The sequence below is a fragment of the Synchiropus splendidus genome, chromosome 7 (assembly GCF_027744825.2).
Source record: "Synchiropus splendidus isolate RoL2022-P1 chromosome 7, RoL_Sspl_1.0, whole genome shotgun sequence".
Lineage (NCBI taxonomy): Eukaryota > Metazoa > Chordata > Actinopteri > Syngnathiformes > Callionymidae > Synchiropus > Synchiropus splendidus.
The window spans coordinates 9949738-9965147 of record NC_071340.1 but is presented as its reverse complement, the minus strand read 5'-3'; positions in this window follow the sequence as shown (position 1 = coordinate 9965147).

The window sequence follows — 15410 nt, the reverse complement described above, 5'->3', positions numbered from 1 at the left end:
GTAAACGCACCGTGGGACGGTCTTCATCCCTGGTTTGACTTTCCCTAAACTTTGTCTGCAGCTCACCAGATGAGGAACAGCTTCGCACCATGGTACACTGCCATACAAAAATGAAACTTGTTGTTCATGTTTTGACTGCACCAGGAATTTATAGGGCAGCTGCTGCAGATGTTCTCATAAAGACAGCCCAAACACTGATGTCAAACTGTTTACATACCAGATCGCACACACACACACACACTGAACTGCGAGGAGTTTATTCAAAATTACCATTTGAATGCATGAATGATTGGGTGCACTTCCTGAATCATTTTAATTCATGACAGGTGGAGTTACAGGAACCTTGGTGTCATTCTCTGAGCTGGTTTGCTGGTTGCAGTGGAACATGCAAACATCACTGCAAAGCAGCAGCAGCAGGAGAACAATCTCTCACCAGTTCATAGATCTCCCTCCAACTCCTAAATATACTGTATGTGGTTTAGTACCACAAACAGTATTCCACAATATGGTGGAATTTCATTTTGAATTATTTTTGGCCTTAAAATTAACGTTCCCCATAAAAAAATGAAGAGCAATTTTTTATGAGGTTTTCATCTCCAAATTTTTTTTCCCACCTTTCTTAAAAGAAACCTGTTAAACTCACACACATATATATATATATATATATATATATATATATATATATATATATATATATATATATATATATATATATATATATATATATATATATATATATAAATAAATATATATATATATATATATATATATATATGGTAACACTTCAGACTGGGCAACACATATTCATCATTAATGAACTAAAACTTGCTTATTTAATGTTAATAATCAGTAATTATGGTGCTGTTTACAGTGAATATCTGTGACCTTTCCAGAATAAGATATAGCCAGGTTTAACAAGTTTTACAGAGTCAACACTTATCCGTACTTTATCACGATTAAATACTGGCTAATAAGGGGCTAAAACACATGAGAAGTCTATTTTAGACATGATGAATTGGCCAATCCAAGTAACCATCCACCATCGTGATGACATCACCTGACATCAAGCTCCAATGTTACAGTGCCACAGTCTAAGCAAAGCACTGACTTATCTACATGTCCAATCTAGAATGAGCCAGTGACAGCAACATTCTGCTTTCCAAGCAGCAGAAATGAATAAAACGTTTTCCAAACCCCATTAGCTGGCGATGATAATGCAAATATTGGAAGCAAAAACTGACCAAAGATTCTCAGTACTATTTTTCTTTTAAGAGATGACGCATCAAAATTCTACCGCAATAAATACAAAAAAAAAAAAAAGAAAGCCTTTGCAAAGTTTTGCAAACAGTGAAATAGTTTCTACGTGAGGTTGTAAGACTTGCTTATATCACCATACATATTTCCCCTCCAGCATTCCTGTTACCCATATGGCAGGATTAACTGAAGTAAACATATTCTCTAGACCACGTTTTTCCTCTCCACACAACTTCCCTCTCAATCAGATTCATTTGGCTGGATTTAAAGTTTGATTTTCATAAATCATAGTTTTTGGACCAGATGAAGTCCACTTCCGCTATCGCTCATTAAAAGTGATTGAAGATGAAGGATTGAATGGGAGTCTTGTGCGACTCTCAGAAGCACATCTGTGTTCCACCACCTCTCATCAAGGTCGCCTTCTGCCAAAAACAATAATTGCCTTTCCAACGAGGACTATTTCAGCTTCATGCACATTGATTGCAATGATGGAGAAGCTATGCAGATTAGATTTTCCAGCTTTTCCCTCGCTGCCTTTTCATGAAAATGCAATTGGTTTACTCGCTAGTTTACACAATCGTGGTGTGAGGATGTGGTTCCCTCACAGATGCACATGTCAAGACAAGTCACGCAAACAACAAGGAAAAATACAACCTTTTTTCACACCTGGGTTGTTTGACATTCTGCTTTTTCTGCCAAAGTTTGAACTTAAATCTCGGACAACTCATGTAAACTGACTCAGGTAGCTCTTTTTTTTTAATGTATTTCACTTATTCAGTGAAGTAAAGGGTGATGAACGGTGAAGAAATTAGCTGGTACAGCAGATTTCATTAATGATGCTTTTATTTTTTTTATTTATTTTGTTCAACTCAGACTCACTCCCATGTCATAACATATGGACTTTGGGAAAGTGGGCTTTGCTATACTGATGAGGAAGGCAACCTTCATTATTGCATGTTACACATAGGGCCAATTGAGGCACATGTTCCCCTCACGTAAAAGTAAGGCCGAGGTTGGGGTGAGGTAAGCCTTGGCGCTGTTAGTTCTATATGAAACCATCCGTCAATTGCTATTTAAAACTCCTCAGATTGTCATGTGTTTCAGACACTCCATTGAAACGCCTATGTGTCCACATGCAACACAGAAGGCTGTCTTGGTCGTCAGCATAGGACACAAAAGACCACTTTCCTCACATCAGTATTTTACGCCATGGGAGTGAGGATGAATTGGATATTTACATAACCTTTCCTTTTTTTTTTAATTACATATGTGACTCATAGCCGCACTTTAGTGACAGAATTGTGAGTTGGAACTCATGCTTTGATTCCCCTCGGCTTCACCAAGGTCATCGGGGCCGACATCTAATCGTACGGCCCAAACTTCCCTCCCACCAGAAACCTCCATCAGCAATATCCTTTCCATTCCCAGGTCAACAGGGAAGCATAATCTCGAAAGGTTGTCCTGTGTCTGCCTCAAGATCTCCCTCCAGTTAGAACATTTTGTAAGCATACTGCTGGGAACCTGACTTGAGACCAGAGCAGAATTTGACTGGTTTCAACATGTGGCCCACAAGTTTTTTTTAAGGCGACCTATCCGAGGGAGCCGACTTTCTTGACGTCTTTCAAATATTTAAGTCTGTCCAGGAAATTATGCAGTGAGTCCCTCTCCATTTTGAGGTTATTACTTGGTAAATTTCTCCCTCTAGAACGCGGGGTTACAGGAGCATAGCTGTCAAACTGAGCTTGACTCTGTCTCCACTGCAGCTCTGAACACCACCTTATTAGATCAAGCCATGCAAGTGAGATGAGACAGCAATGGAGCAGATCATCACATGATTTAAGTTATTTTCACATTGTTATGATCTTAATTGAACTCAGTTGGTCACATAAACTGATTATGGACCTCATCTATCGAGGCTGCTTACGTGCAAAAAGGGGCATCCCCTCTTTTTCACGGCACAGAACACGAGAACAGTGAACAGTCATCAACAAATAGTAAGCCCAGGTATTACCATTTACATGAGTGAATATTGAAGCATTTTTCCCCTTGGAACAGGAGTTGACATGGAACCGCAGTGGAGCTTTGGCTGATTTCCTATCTGAATGATTCTCTCCTCTGCGTTGCTGGAGCTACGCAAAAATAGAATTGTCGCAGAAGCGCCAGCACTCCACAGCCAATGGAAATGAACAAAACAATTTATTCTTTTAGAAAAACCTCTGCGCAGCACTGCCTCCAAACCACTTCTGGACTCGGTCGATCAATGCAGTTTTGGCACGTCACCACTTCACTTTCTGTGAAATCCTTGTTGCACACAGATTCATACGGATATTTTTATGTGTAAGACAGCATCTCTACTTGGGCAAACACCAGGTTTCTAACAGAATTCCACCTATAATGTTGCACATGAGGCCCCTTCTGGGCTGAATTTGGCCCCCGGGTTTTGAGTGTGACACATAATCTAAAGCGTCAATTCTTGTTGTCACATTGTAGGAAGCACCAAAAGAAAACAGGACTGCATTTGTCAAACTACCAAGAAGCTTCTTATTTAAAATCATGGCGAATGACCTGCCCTTGACAGAGAGCCTCTTAAAATCCCAAAGTAAATGCCTCAAGGGCTGCTCTGATGTGGCTCGAGCAGGACAAAACGCGGACTGTTCCTCTTGACTCGTGACTCGGAGGTTCAGTGAGTGGTCAGATTCTTCCTCAGGAACTTGAGATAAACTTTGTCCAGGAAGCTGGGTTATGTCATTCCTCAGGAATTGGCACACATCCTGTGAACCCCCGTTTAGAGCAGGACCACTGACCTGCTCTGCCACTCAACTGGGGCGAACGTTGACTTTGGCGGAATGTAGATAAGAATTGTCATCTATTACGTCAACAACTCACACAAACACACCAGTACAAAGCAGGCATTTTCGTTACAAAGTCAGCCAGCAAGTTCATTTCTTTGAAAGTTCTTTTTTGCAAATTGCGTTTGGAATTTCTGAAATTAAGGTCTATTACAGCAAGTTCGTTCACCTATCTATCTACCAAACAACGCCACTTTTGAGGCCTCAGAAAAATGTTACAAATTCTTCTCCTCATTGAGTCAAGTGAGAAGCCTCTGATGACCCGAATTTGATGGCTTGTCTTTTTTTCTCCTGCAGTGAGATGGAAAACTTTGTACAGCAACATATTTACGATCGAACTGCCTCTCATTATACTGCAACCTCATAGAGGAGTCTTTTGTCTGTGCACTTGGGCCATACTGAACACGTCAACCAGAAAGTATAACTGACCGTGGCGTCTGGGACTGTTTGTGCAGGAGCATGCGACGTGTGCATCACTCAGTTTGTGTGGTTTGGAGCCGAGTCTTTCTTTCCCAAAAGGGCTGTGCAGCAAGGGCAGCGTATAATAAGTGAGTTGGTGTGTTACTATTGAATATTACATCCTTGCTGAGGTTGGAAATGACTGTAGCAATATCAAGCCACTACTTCCTTCTATTCCAAAATGTCTCATTGTTTTCTTTAAGGATTTAGATGATAGGTGTGATAAAAAAAAATACTTAAAGCATCAGTCCATCTTTACAAGAATAGAACATTGACTCTCAACTGGAAGGTTGTGAAGTTATCAGTGAGTTGTAGTGTATTAGGCAGAAAAAGAAGGGAAAAAAAGCTTTCATTTGGAATGGAATTCATTTTCTATGGAGTCATGATCCCTTTTGCTGACACACACAATTAAAGATTGGTCTCAGTACTTGCTGCTATAGCTTGGTGGTTGGGCATTTGGCTGTAGTATGTCTTCTGTCTTTTTTTCTTTCTACTTGAAACTTGAAATTGTGTGACATCACTTTTCCTTTTGATATATTACATAATAAAGTCACATTTTTTTGTCTTGTCACTATGGTGCAATGGTGGGTAGCAGGCCGGACTATTTGAAATTCACTGCTGAAATGGTCTATGGTAAGTATTCTGAGTTACAATCTTATCTTATTTAACATAATTACCATTGTGGTGACCAGTCTAGATCCTTAGGCAAAGTCTATGGCACAGCTACAAACTTTGGTGAAGGGTGCTTTGTTATTGTGTATGATGTAACAGAAAGTGATAAATTAGTACAAAACCTTTCTGATAAATAAGTGTTAGGTTGTTGTATTGATGTCTAACAAAGAGATTTCAGTTAAGAACCTGTGACCTTATTGACAGGTTTTTTTAAAGAAATAGTGAAGGAAAAGTAGCAATCTTCACATTAAAAATAATATTTAAAAAAAAAATCCTGTTAATCCAGCCGGAAATTAGCCACGCCCACAAAACTTAAGCCACGGGTGCAAAGGTGCTGTCTGCACCATAGACGGCTCAGTGGTGCATTAGAATGGACTTCCAAACCAGTTTTGAAAACAGGGTCCTGCATGGAGACTGACTCATGAAACAAACTCGGCAATGTTCTGAACTTGAATCATGAACTCGTCACCAAATGTGCTGTTTGCACCCATGAGTCCGAAGCTCTGACACCACAGCCTGTGAAGATAGGCTGGGCGAAGACAGAGCATTTTGAGCACTTTATAGTAAATAAAACAATCATCTGGAAATAAAGGCAGTTAAAAGTTGACCGCCGACAGAATGTGTTGCCGCCACAACACTTGCAATTGCTTTGACTATTGTGTAAGACATTTATAATGTAGAACGATGCAAAATGTAAGGCTGAGAAAATTTGTGGACAGTTTTGAAATCCCCCATGGCACGTTTCGTTGTTCCAAAAGAAGTCATGCATTGGATAATAATCCACATAATGTCAGTAAAGATGAGACGATTCCAGTTCTGGTCATGGCGGGCCTCCCCCTGTCTCCTACACTGGACATTTCAGACTGCCCTTGGAATGAAAAACCTGGCCACTTGACAACAATGTCCCCACTTCCACTCTCCTAAACCACCCCAAATCCAACACGAACACCGACTGAGACTCAAAGAGCTGCATGACTGCACGTCCCAACAATGAGGCCACACAAAAACGCCAACTCAGCAGAACTGGACATCCGCTTCTCAGGCGTTTAAGCATGCAATTATGTTCCCCTCCATTCCCCTCTACACAATCAAGATGTGGGGAGTACACTTCATGTCTGTGGTAATGGGGCATGTGGAGACATGGGTACATTGCTGAGCTGGATTTGTAAAAGGCGGTTGTTTAACAAGCTTTGAGGCTACTTTGCCCTGACAATTTCATTTGGATATGTGCTGGGATACATCTCTATGGTTTGGATCTGTTGGACTGTCTTCGTGATGCTGGTCCTGTGGGGAACAGTTCTGCTGATGGAGAGGCCTGGCGTCCATGCATGTTATACTAACTCACCATACATATGTGGTCCAGAGGGTTTCAAGCCAAGTCATGCTTATGGACCATTTAGCACACACAAATCCAAGCTGGAAAACATTGCACTGAATCACAGGAGACTGCTCCCTCAAGGAACCATTAGCAAACCATTGGGCAAATCCACACCTGAATTACAAATTACACATTTTTTGGGGGGGGATATCTGGTTGTGCAAACAGTACTCACATGACTACCTACCATAGAAAAGGACAAGATCAAAGTTGAAGCATCCCATCACCAGAAAAGAAGAGGAGGATGAGGAGGAAGGACAGCAAGTCACGGGTATTTACGGCTGTAATAGTGCTGACACTGAATGTCAGGCAGCATCCGACTGTCTGGAGAATGTTCTTTAGTCAGAATAGGAATCATGTAATCGCTTCATTCACTCTCTGGCAATATAAAATGATAAGTGACCAGTGTGACAAAGAGATATTTTCTACTTCGCTTCCTCAACCAGCTGGAGATAGACAGACCTAGATAGATCTAGTCTGCCCCTTAAATGAGCAACAGAGTTAAGGATGATTCCAGAACTGTCTCTCGGTGTGCCATTATCTACAAGTAAGAAATCCATCTACGTTTATGTCTGTGTTCAACTGTTGGTCACAAACAACAGTTCTCTGCTACGAAATTATACCTCGCTTACGACATGAGTGGTGATAAAAGGCGTCATTAGTTGAGTCATGCTGCTTCCTCTACTTCACATCCTCCGGTGCTCTGTCCATCCCACCCTTGCTGACTGTGTGTGGTCTGCAGACACTGTGAATCTCTAGCTCACCCATGATGCCACCCAACACGACACTCAGATCTCCCACGAGATTGTTGTGTCCCATACATGCTCTTGGACACATGTCCAACTCAAGGCTAGCGGACCGAATCTGGTGAGGACATGAGATTGAACTTGGTAGAGTTGGCGACACCACCTTGAAATATACAGAAGACTTTTCTCCATGAACGCAAACATTAATTTTCTTTCATGATATTCCTTCCCTCTGCATCATTCCCCCAGAGACCATCGTGACTCTGGCCTTGAGTTTGGTGCATGGCTGTAATAGCTCTATACTACTTTTTCACATCCGATACCGATGCCGATATTGCAGCCAGTGGATACCTATTCGATCCAACACCTTGTACTTGTCACTCAAAAACGTTTATGGATGTCAACTGTTTAATCCTGACAACCTCACCACTGACGCTGAGCACAACTGCTTTGGCTTTATCAAAACATAAATTAATTAATTAATAAAAGTGGTATTAAAGAATTAAATAATTTGTTTGACGCACCATCATGAATCACGTAAAGTGAAAGTGAGGATATTTGGGTTTATGGATCGGATTGGATGGGATGTTGAAAAAAATCTGATACTGGTTGGTGTCATTTTGGCCTGGATCGGACCCGATAACAATACCATGTCAACTCTGATAACCACCCCTACTCAAAAGCTAGAAGGAAGGACATTTAGTAAAACACATGACACATGACAGCCAAGGCAGAAAACTAAATTTGTCGTTCTGAGCAATGTCCGCGGTGAGGAAATGCTAATATGCATTCAGTTATTTTGCTATTTAAAACAAAACTAAACTAAAAACAGACTAAAAAGGAAGCAATACTGCGCTCAGATTTTGGTGCTAAATTGAGCTCTTGCCTTAGCCTGGCTGCTCTCCATGGTCAGTGATGAAACCTCACAGAAAGTAGGTTTGAGTTAGCGTGCCCTTGTGTTTTCTTTGGGAGCTCTGGTTTCCTCCCACTGACCAAGCATGTTCAACATTCAGGTTAACGGGTGACAATAAATGGACTGAAAACAAGTCACCCGCCTCTCAGTCTACATAGCTGGTGACTCATGGATTGTCAACCCTTTTTGGTTGAGCTCAGTCATTTGTGGATTTAAAGTTCAAACTTTGCGTTGTTTTGCCCTAATTGTGCTCTTTCTTCAGTTGGTGTATCTGGACTGTGGATGCCTGGAGTTCACCAGGTGAATTCAGTGCTTCTAGCTTAACTGACTTCCCTTTCTATGTGCATGTTCTGGGTCACATATCATGGGGACTTATCCATAGATTAGACTTGTCTAAGAGCGGCACTGAACATGATGAATGTGGACAAGTGTAACAGTTAGATACAGATGAGCTGGAAGCTCGTCCTGTGAAGGTTACACACTGACAGATCTTGTTCACACATTCTCTGTTTCACCTGGTTGTCCGCACAGTCTGAGTCATGATCGCACGTACGGTGACAGAGATTAATCTCATTCAGCTCAGAGACTCTGGGAACGGAGGAGGCGTTGAAAAGCAAAAGCTCTCAGTGTCCACGGCCCGGCCGACTGGGTGGTCTCACAGGCACAAATATCATAGTGAGTGACCATCCCCTCCACAGTTCACATCAGCATGCATAAACAAACACGGCCAGCATGGAGATAAAGTCATGCAACAGTGACCGTGTGGCCGCTGCACAGACTGGACTGAGAAAATGTAGCAAGACAGAGAGCAGAAGAAAAATAAAAGAATAAGATAGGAGGTGAAGAGTGTTCCTCTGTGTGTGGTCTGAAGACCTCCGAGCTCGTTCCAGGGTGAATGCGTGCCTTCAGCTCTGAGAGGAAGGGAAAAATAAGAGGAGAATGAGAGGACACGGCACAATTAAGGCAATGTTTACCTTCAATTGTCGACGTGAAGGAATGAGTGAGCTGTTTTTTAATGTGGAATATGCAAGCAAACAAGTGCCTGTTTGGCTTGCCATGGAGAGATTAGCCTGATGTTTGCTGACGCGTCAACAGGACCACCAAATAGTGAGCTTATCACTCCATCTTCCACAGAGAAGGAAGACTGGTGTCTCACACTCGCAGGATTGACAGCAAATAGAATGAGGTTGATGCGAGAATGATTGCTTTTCCATAATGCTTTCTTCAAACACACGTCTCATGTCAGCCTGAAACAGTGTGATAAATGAAGTAACCGCAAAGTCTTTGTCTTTCTGCTTTTCCCATCAGTTGTTGCCACAGCAATTCAGCCTCCTCCACCCGAACTTGTCGTGATCATCCTCCCCAGTCACTCAAACAGGCCAATTCAGCTGTTATTGGTCCTTTAAATGACCATTTTGCTTGTCACCCATTCATTTGTGTTCCTCTTCCGTCTGGCAGGAGGCTATGGTCAATCCAGACCAGAACCTCCTGTCACAGGAACAGCTTCTTCCCCTTGGCCTTCAGACTGATGAATTTGTGATCAGCCTTGTTATTTGATTTGATTTGATTTTATTCCAAAGCACTTCACTAGTTGGTGGGATTCCCGCTGACCATGGCAATAAAGTTGATTCTGATTCAGATTCAGATTCTGATTCAGATTCTGATTCAGATTCTGATTCAGATTCTGACTTCTGATCAGATCAGCGCTCATCGGCATCAAATAAATCCAACATGACTCAGAGTCTCTGTCACTGCTAATGTCATCTTGAGGGTTTTATATATTAAAAATATGTTTCAATCACAGATTTGAGTCTGGTTCCTACTGTATGAATGTGTACTGGATCCATTTCAACTGTCAAATGGTTCCTAGACTGAACGCATCTTACTGTATGTCACAGCCATCATGCCAATAGCAAATCGATTATGAGGTAAAATGCACCAGCCTAAATAACAATAGTTAGCGTCTTTTTAGGTTCTCGATCTCATTTTGGTCTTGAATGCATTTTCACTCTGGCATGTCTGGGTAGACTCAGGATTTCTGAGTCTGCCTAGTTTTGTCATCATCGCATGACCATACCATAACTGGTAACTAATGATCATAACTGTTTGATTTTTGAAAGCACATAACAGAGATGAGAGGATGTTAAAGGATGGATTAATGTATATTTTAATCACTTTTTTGAGCATCTTCTTTTTGTTGGTGAGCAGAGAGCCTGTTCTGTTCTTCTGAGAGTCTTTCATGTGGTGGAAGCGCATGTGCCAGCACTCAACATGTCGTGGTTAAATTATAGACGGTTCATTAATCTTAGAAGCAGCCGGTACCAGTGAGTATAAATAAATCTAGAAATATCAAATGACATGAAACTGCTGCTTCGCTTTGAAGGTGTTTGGTCAAACCTTTAGCAGAGAAAACTTCGTTTTAGAACCCTGCGTGCTTTTTCAGACACATCATGACTGGATGAATAAATAGTTGGACTTCCTCCACTGTGGTTATGCGTTTGCCTTAGTGCACATCTTACCAGACACTTTTAAAATTTCCTCACAGCATGCAGGAATGTTTATGGTGCTCTGTTAAAATATAATGATGGATTAGTTTGTCTGTGTGAATAAAAGCCTCTCGTATAAAAAAAGAAAAAGTGGATTTGCCCTGAGGCGTGTTTAAGGCTAACTCCATCAAGAGTTTTTTCCCACAGTTCTGTGGGTTAAAAACAGCGCCATGCTCCTTTTGTGTTCTTTTTTGGTGTATAAAACTGTTTGATTAAGGCCAGGAAGCATCTGAAAATAGCAGGAAATGGTACGTCTCTTGATGTTTCTGCTGGTTTACTGCGTAGAACACCTCTTATAACTGACAGTTTTAGTCACTGAGCTGCAGAGCTGCCACTTCCACATCTAATTGTGCAGCAATTAAAGAGTAAACTCTGGCAAACAAACGGGCAGAGCGTATGTGTTTCTATCTAAACACATGAAACATTTTGTGTAGATGTCTATTTTCAGACAAAGCGGCCCTTGAGGAATATAAAGTCAATAGGGATGACACAGTATCTGCAAGTTGGCACAATAATCCTTTCATTCATTCCTTCATTATGCTGTTAAAAAATGGCTTTCACACCTTTGGGAGCATCACAGACACTCCAACTGTTTGAGCACATTTTGTGTGCCTCCTTTTGTCTGGTTTCATTTACTGAATCATTTACTCTGCTGCGGCCCATGGGTCGGCAGATCCCAGTTGTAGACTCTCATTCGCCCTATTCAACCCAGCGTGATGCCTTTTTTCGTGGATTGGACTCTCATCACCAAGACTCCTATCCAACTCAAATTGTCTAGACCTTGTTGCTCCTCCCACCTCCTGCCTCAGACTTACTTGCTTCACTGTGCCATGGGGAAATCTGCATCAGGTTAAGTGGCCCAGTGGTTGGTTCTTCTAACTCTGGACAGCAGAAGTTTCTTGGGTGAGATCAAGTTTGGTCATACATTTGTTTATAGTTCTGTGTTCTTTTGTTTATTGCTCGGGAGAATCAAATTTACAAAAGAACACTGAGAATATAACTGGAAAAAAACACTAAATTGTAAGACTTCCTGACCTTTGAATTTCCTCTCAACTTAACAACCAGGACTTTTAATAAACACGGCTCTTTGAAGTTGGCTAGATGAACTCCTAACCCTTCTCTTTTGTATATTTACAGCTTGCGCAGAAATCATGTTTCAACACGGCATTGAGAAAACGAAACATTTTCCACTTTCACTCCACTTTCTTTCTCCTGTGACAGCCACAACTCCAAGGAAACGAAAGATACTGACGGGCCCCTCAATCAGTCTGGACTAACCCGACCAGAGCCAGATGTGGCTCTCACGATGCTGATTGTGTTTGTCTTGTTTACAAATGCAACTCAGAGCAGATTTCTTTATTTCGGGTCTGCCCCCCCCTTGCGCCCCCACTCCTCGTCCAAAAGTGTATATACAAAAACTCTGACACCGACGTTTGTGAAAACAAAGACCGTTTTACTTTTTGTGGCAGGAAGGCTGTGTTTGATAGAAGATGTCGCTCAGGGCCACAGTTTATGTCGAGGTTGCAGCAGCAGACATATTTGTTTGCTCATACCTCTGGTGCTGGGAGGAAACACGTCTCAGAGGCTGAGGGGGAAAAAAAGCATCAGTCTCGGATACAGTGATTCAAGTCATCAATATTTGGGTTCACCTCAAAGGGTGGACATTGTTGCCGCAGTTATCTTGAAAAAGTAAACTGATCACGCCCCTTAAAAAGTATAATTACAATGTATTTCATTCAGCTGCTTACAACACCTTTGAGGCGACTTACATTTTTTTTTTTTTTTTGGCTTTTTATTTTATTTTATTGACAGCACTTTATTCTGAAGCTCTTTCCTAGTTGGTGGGATCCCCACTGACCATGGCAATAAATTTGATTCTGATTCTGACCACCTGAAACTGAGGCGGGAGTGCTGCTGTTTCTACCTGATACGTTGCTCTCGTCCTCCAGTCGTGATATTTTTAACTGCCTCACCGACACAGTTCAATACTTTGTCCATAGTTGCCGTGTTTGCCTTGGAGTTTGTTGTTGTAGTAAACTTTTGACGCTAGGCTGCTCCCCCTAGTGGATATATTAATGACAGCAAAACCAACGCAAACAATGCATGGAAGCATATGATCAGTGACGGTAACATTTTTGTTTGAAATGGGTGGAAAGTAGTAGTAGTTTTCATTGGGAGTGACAAGGAAGGATAAGATTAGAAACAAGTACGTGTTGTACGTTTGCCTTGTCTTGTGAGTTTTATCCTGGACTTGCCCCCCCACTGTGGCCCTAGGTTAAGGTCAACCCAATGAGGCCCCAAGTGGTCCCTCCAGCCGCACAAGCAGGAAATGACCTCACACGCGGAGAATGAACCCGCAGCAACACACAACGGACCCCTTCACCTAAGGTCAGAGTTCAGCCGAGTCATGGGGGAGTCAAAACGCGTGTGTTTGAAATGTGCGCACACCAAGTCTCTGATCAATTGTCAGCAGTGGACAGTTTGAGTCACTTGTGATTTGTGTGCATGAGTCTGTGGAATGTGAAGCATGTTCAACTGTCCTCATTCGTGTGAGTCAGTGTTATCTTGGACAGGTGAAGAGGATGTTGCTGTGGGTAACAGCAGGAACTGGAAGCGAGGATGTGTTTTGCGTTTGTGATAAGCCTTTAAAGTCATGCATGACTTCCTGTTTGAATGACCATTAAAAGCGATGACAGACATCTCACGTAGACTGGAAATATGCAGCTGTTCCTCAACCCTTCTGTCCAAAATCAGCATTTCAGGAGCATCATTTTTGGCTGAGTGTGTCTCTAGTCTCATTCAAAGGGAGAAAGGTGGCGCCCACTAAGTTATTTCGGAACCCTGAGTGACCTCAGGTGAAGCACTTGAAAAACATCCAACCTCCACACAGACTGGACAGAGGTTCTGCAAGAGTTGCTCCGCGCTAGAATCGAGCTTGCGGACCTGCTCTAAGACCCAAAGCTTAGTGGGATTTGATTCCAACAGAGCTAACAAAAGCTTGTTGTGACAGACAATAGAATGGTGCATTGTTCACCCCCCCCTCCAAAACTGTTGACAATTTGGACCACTAATATTACCTGGTAAGTATTTAGAGGAGCCATTAAGGAACAAAGAAGTCCAGGCTCTGCAGAGCTGGAGTAATTTCTCTTAATGATGCTTGATGCTGCTTGTTTATGAGCTTAGATTCCACTGGGAAAGGTAGTTGTTCCTGCTGTTGTTCAACTGGAAGACTTTTGGCTGTTTCATAGTGTCACTTCTTCCTGCCAAGTTGAAAAAAACAGAGGGATCGTAAAATAAACATAATGTACAAGAGAATCAAAATTCATTTTTTGAATGTACATGCGCAGCACGAATGTTTACTTGGCTGGCAGCTTCTACCGAACAAGGGAGGAGGAACTTCCCGATGTTCTTAACGGAAAATTTGCTCTTAAAAGGTTTCCAGATGGCCAGTTGTGTGCAGTTATGAACTCCTTTGACACAGCTGGGGCAAAAGGAAAAAAATCCCAACTGTCCCCTTGAACCTTGGGCTGTAATTTTGTAAGAGCGTCAACCATTGCAGTGCATTATGGGACTTACTGTGTGGTGCTTTTAATGGAGAAGATGTTGTGGGCCATCTGACTTATTTGAAGGCCTGATGTGGCCTGCTGGCCATGAGTTGGATATAATGTATCGTTGATCAGATTCATAGTGAATAGCATTAGCGGACATCATATTGAGTCATGTTTAGGAATATTGAACGCAAGGCTATGCAGGTTGGTTCAGACACGGCTTATTACCTCGCCTGCATGAAACCACCCTTCATCCATGATATATATCACTCCTGGGCTGTGGCTTAATTGTAAATAATATCTATTATGAATGTCACACTGTGTGTGTCTCACATTGTCTGATAATGCGCTGCTGCAGCTTTTACGACGGTAAGCAGTATAAGAGTCAAATCCAACCTCTGATTTGTCGGTTTCAATTCAGCTTGTTTTTCCCATCTGGCATTTGACTTTGACCAATATTTATAGTTCAGTCCTTTACGTGATCCCTTTCGGAACCTCTGGATTTATGGAAATTAATTTCATGGACATCATAATTAAATAATGACTACTTCTCTTTGGCATCAAAACCATCGCTCTAGCGGGTAATTCCTGGCCTTCAGTGGTCAGTAAAAATCAAGAGCGGCTAAGGGAGATGTTGTAAGATCATGAGAGGCTCAGTTGGATGAGGTCCGCTGATGCCAGAAATTAATTTTCCAAAAAATATAACATAAAGTTCTCAACCTCCAAATCCCCAGTATTTCTAAAATACTCATCAAGTACTTAACCCCTAACTCAAAGTATTTTGCTTCCAAATGTCAAGTATATACGTAAGAGTTTTGGGGCGTCTCTTTCAGTGTCTTCCTCCTACACTTCTCAAACACACATCTCTTCGAGGCAGCTCTGGTTCTGGTGCCAACCTTTCTACGGAACCAGCCTATGTTCATACATGTTTAAGTGCTACTGAAGTGGAAGGCCAGACAACACACTGGCAAAATAACAAGTTGCTCTGAAGGCATTTTCATACAACTATCAAGTATACAAGGACATTTGATGATGAAGAGACACAA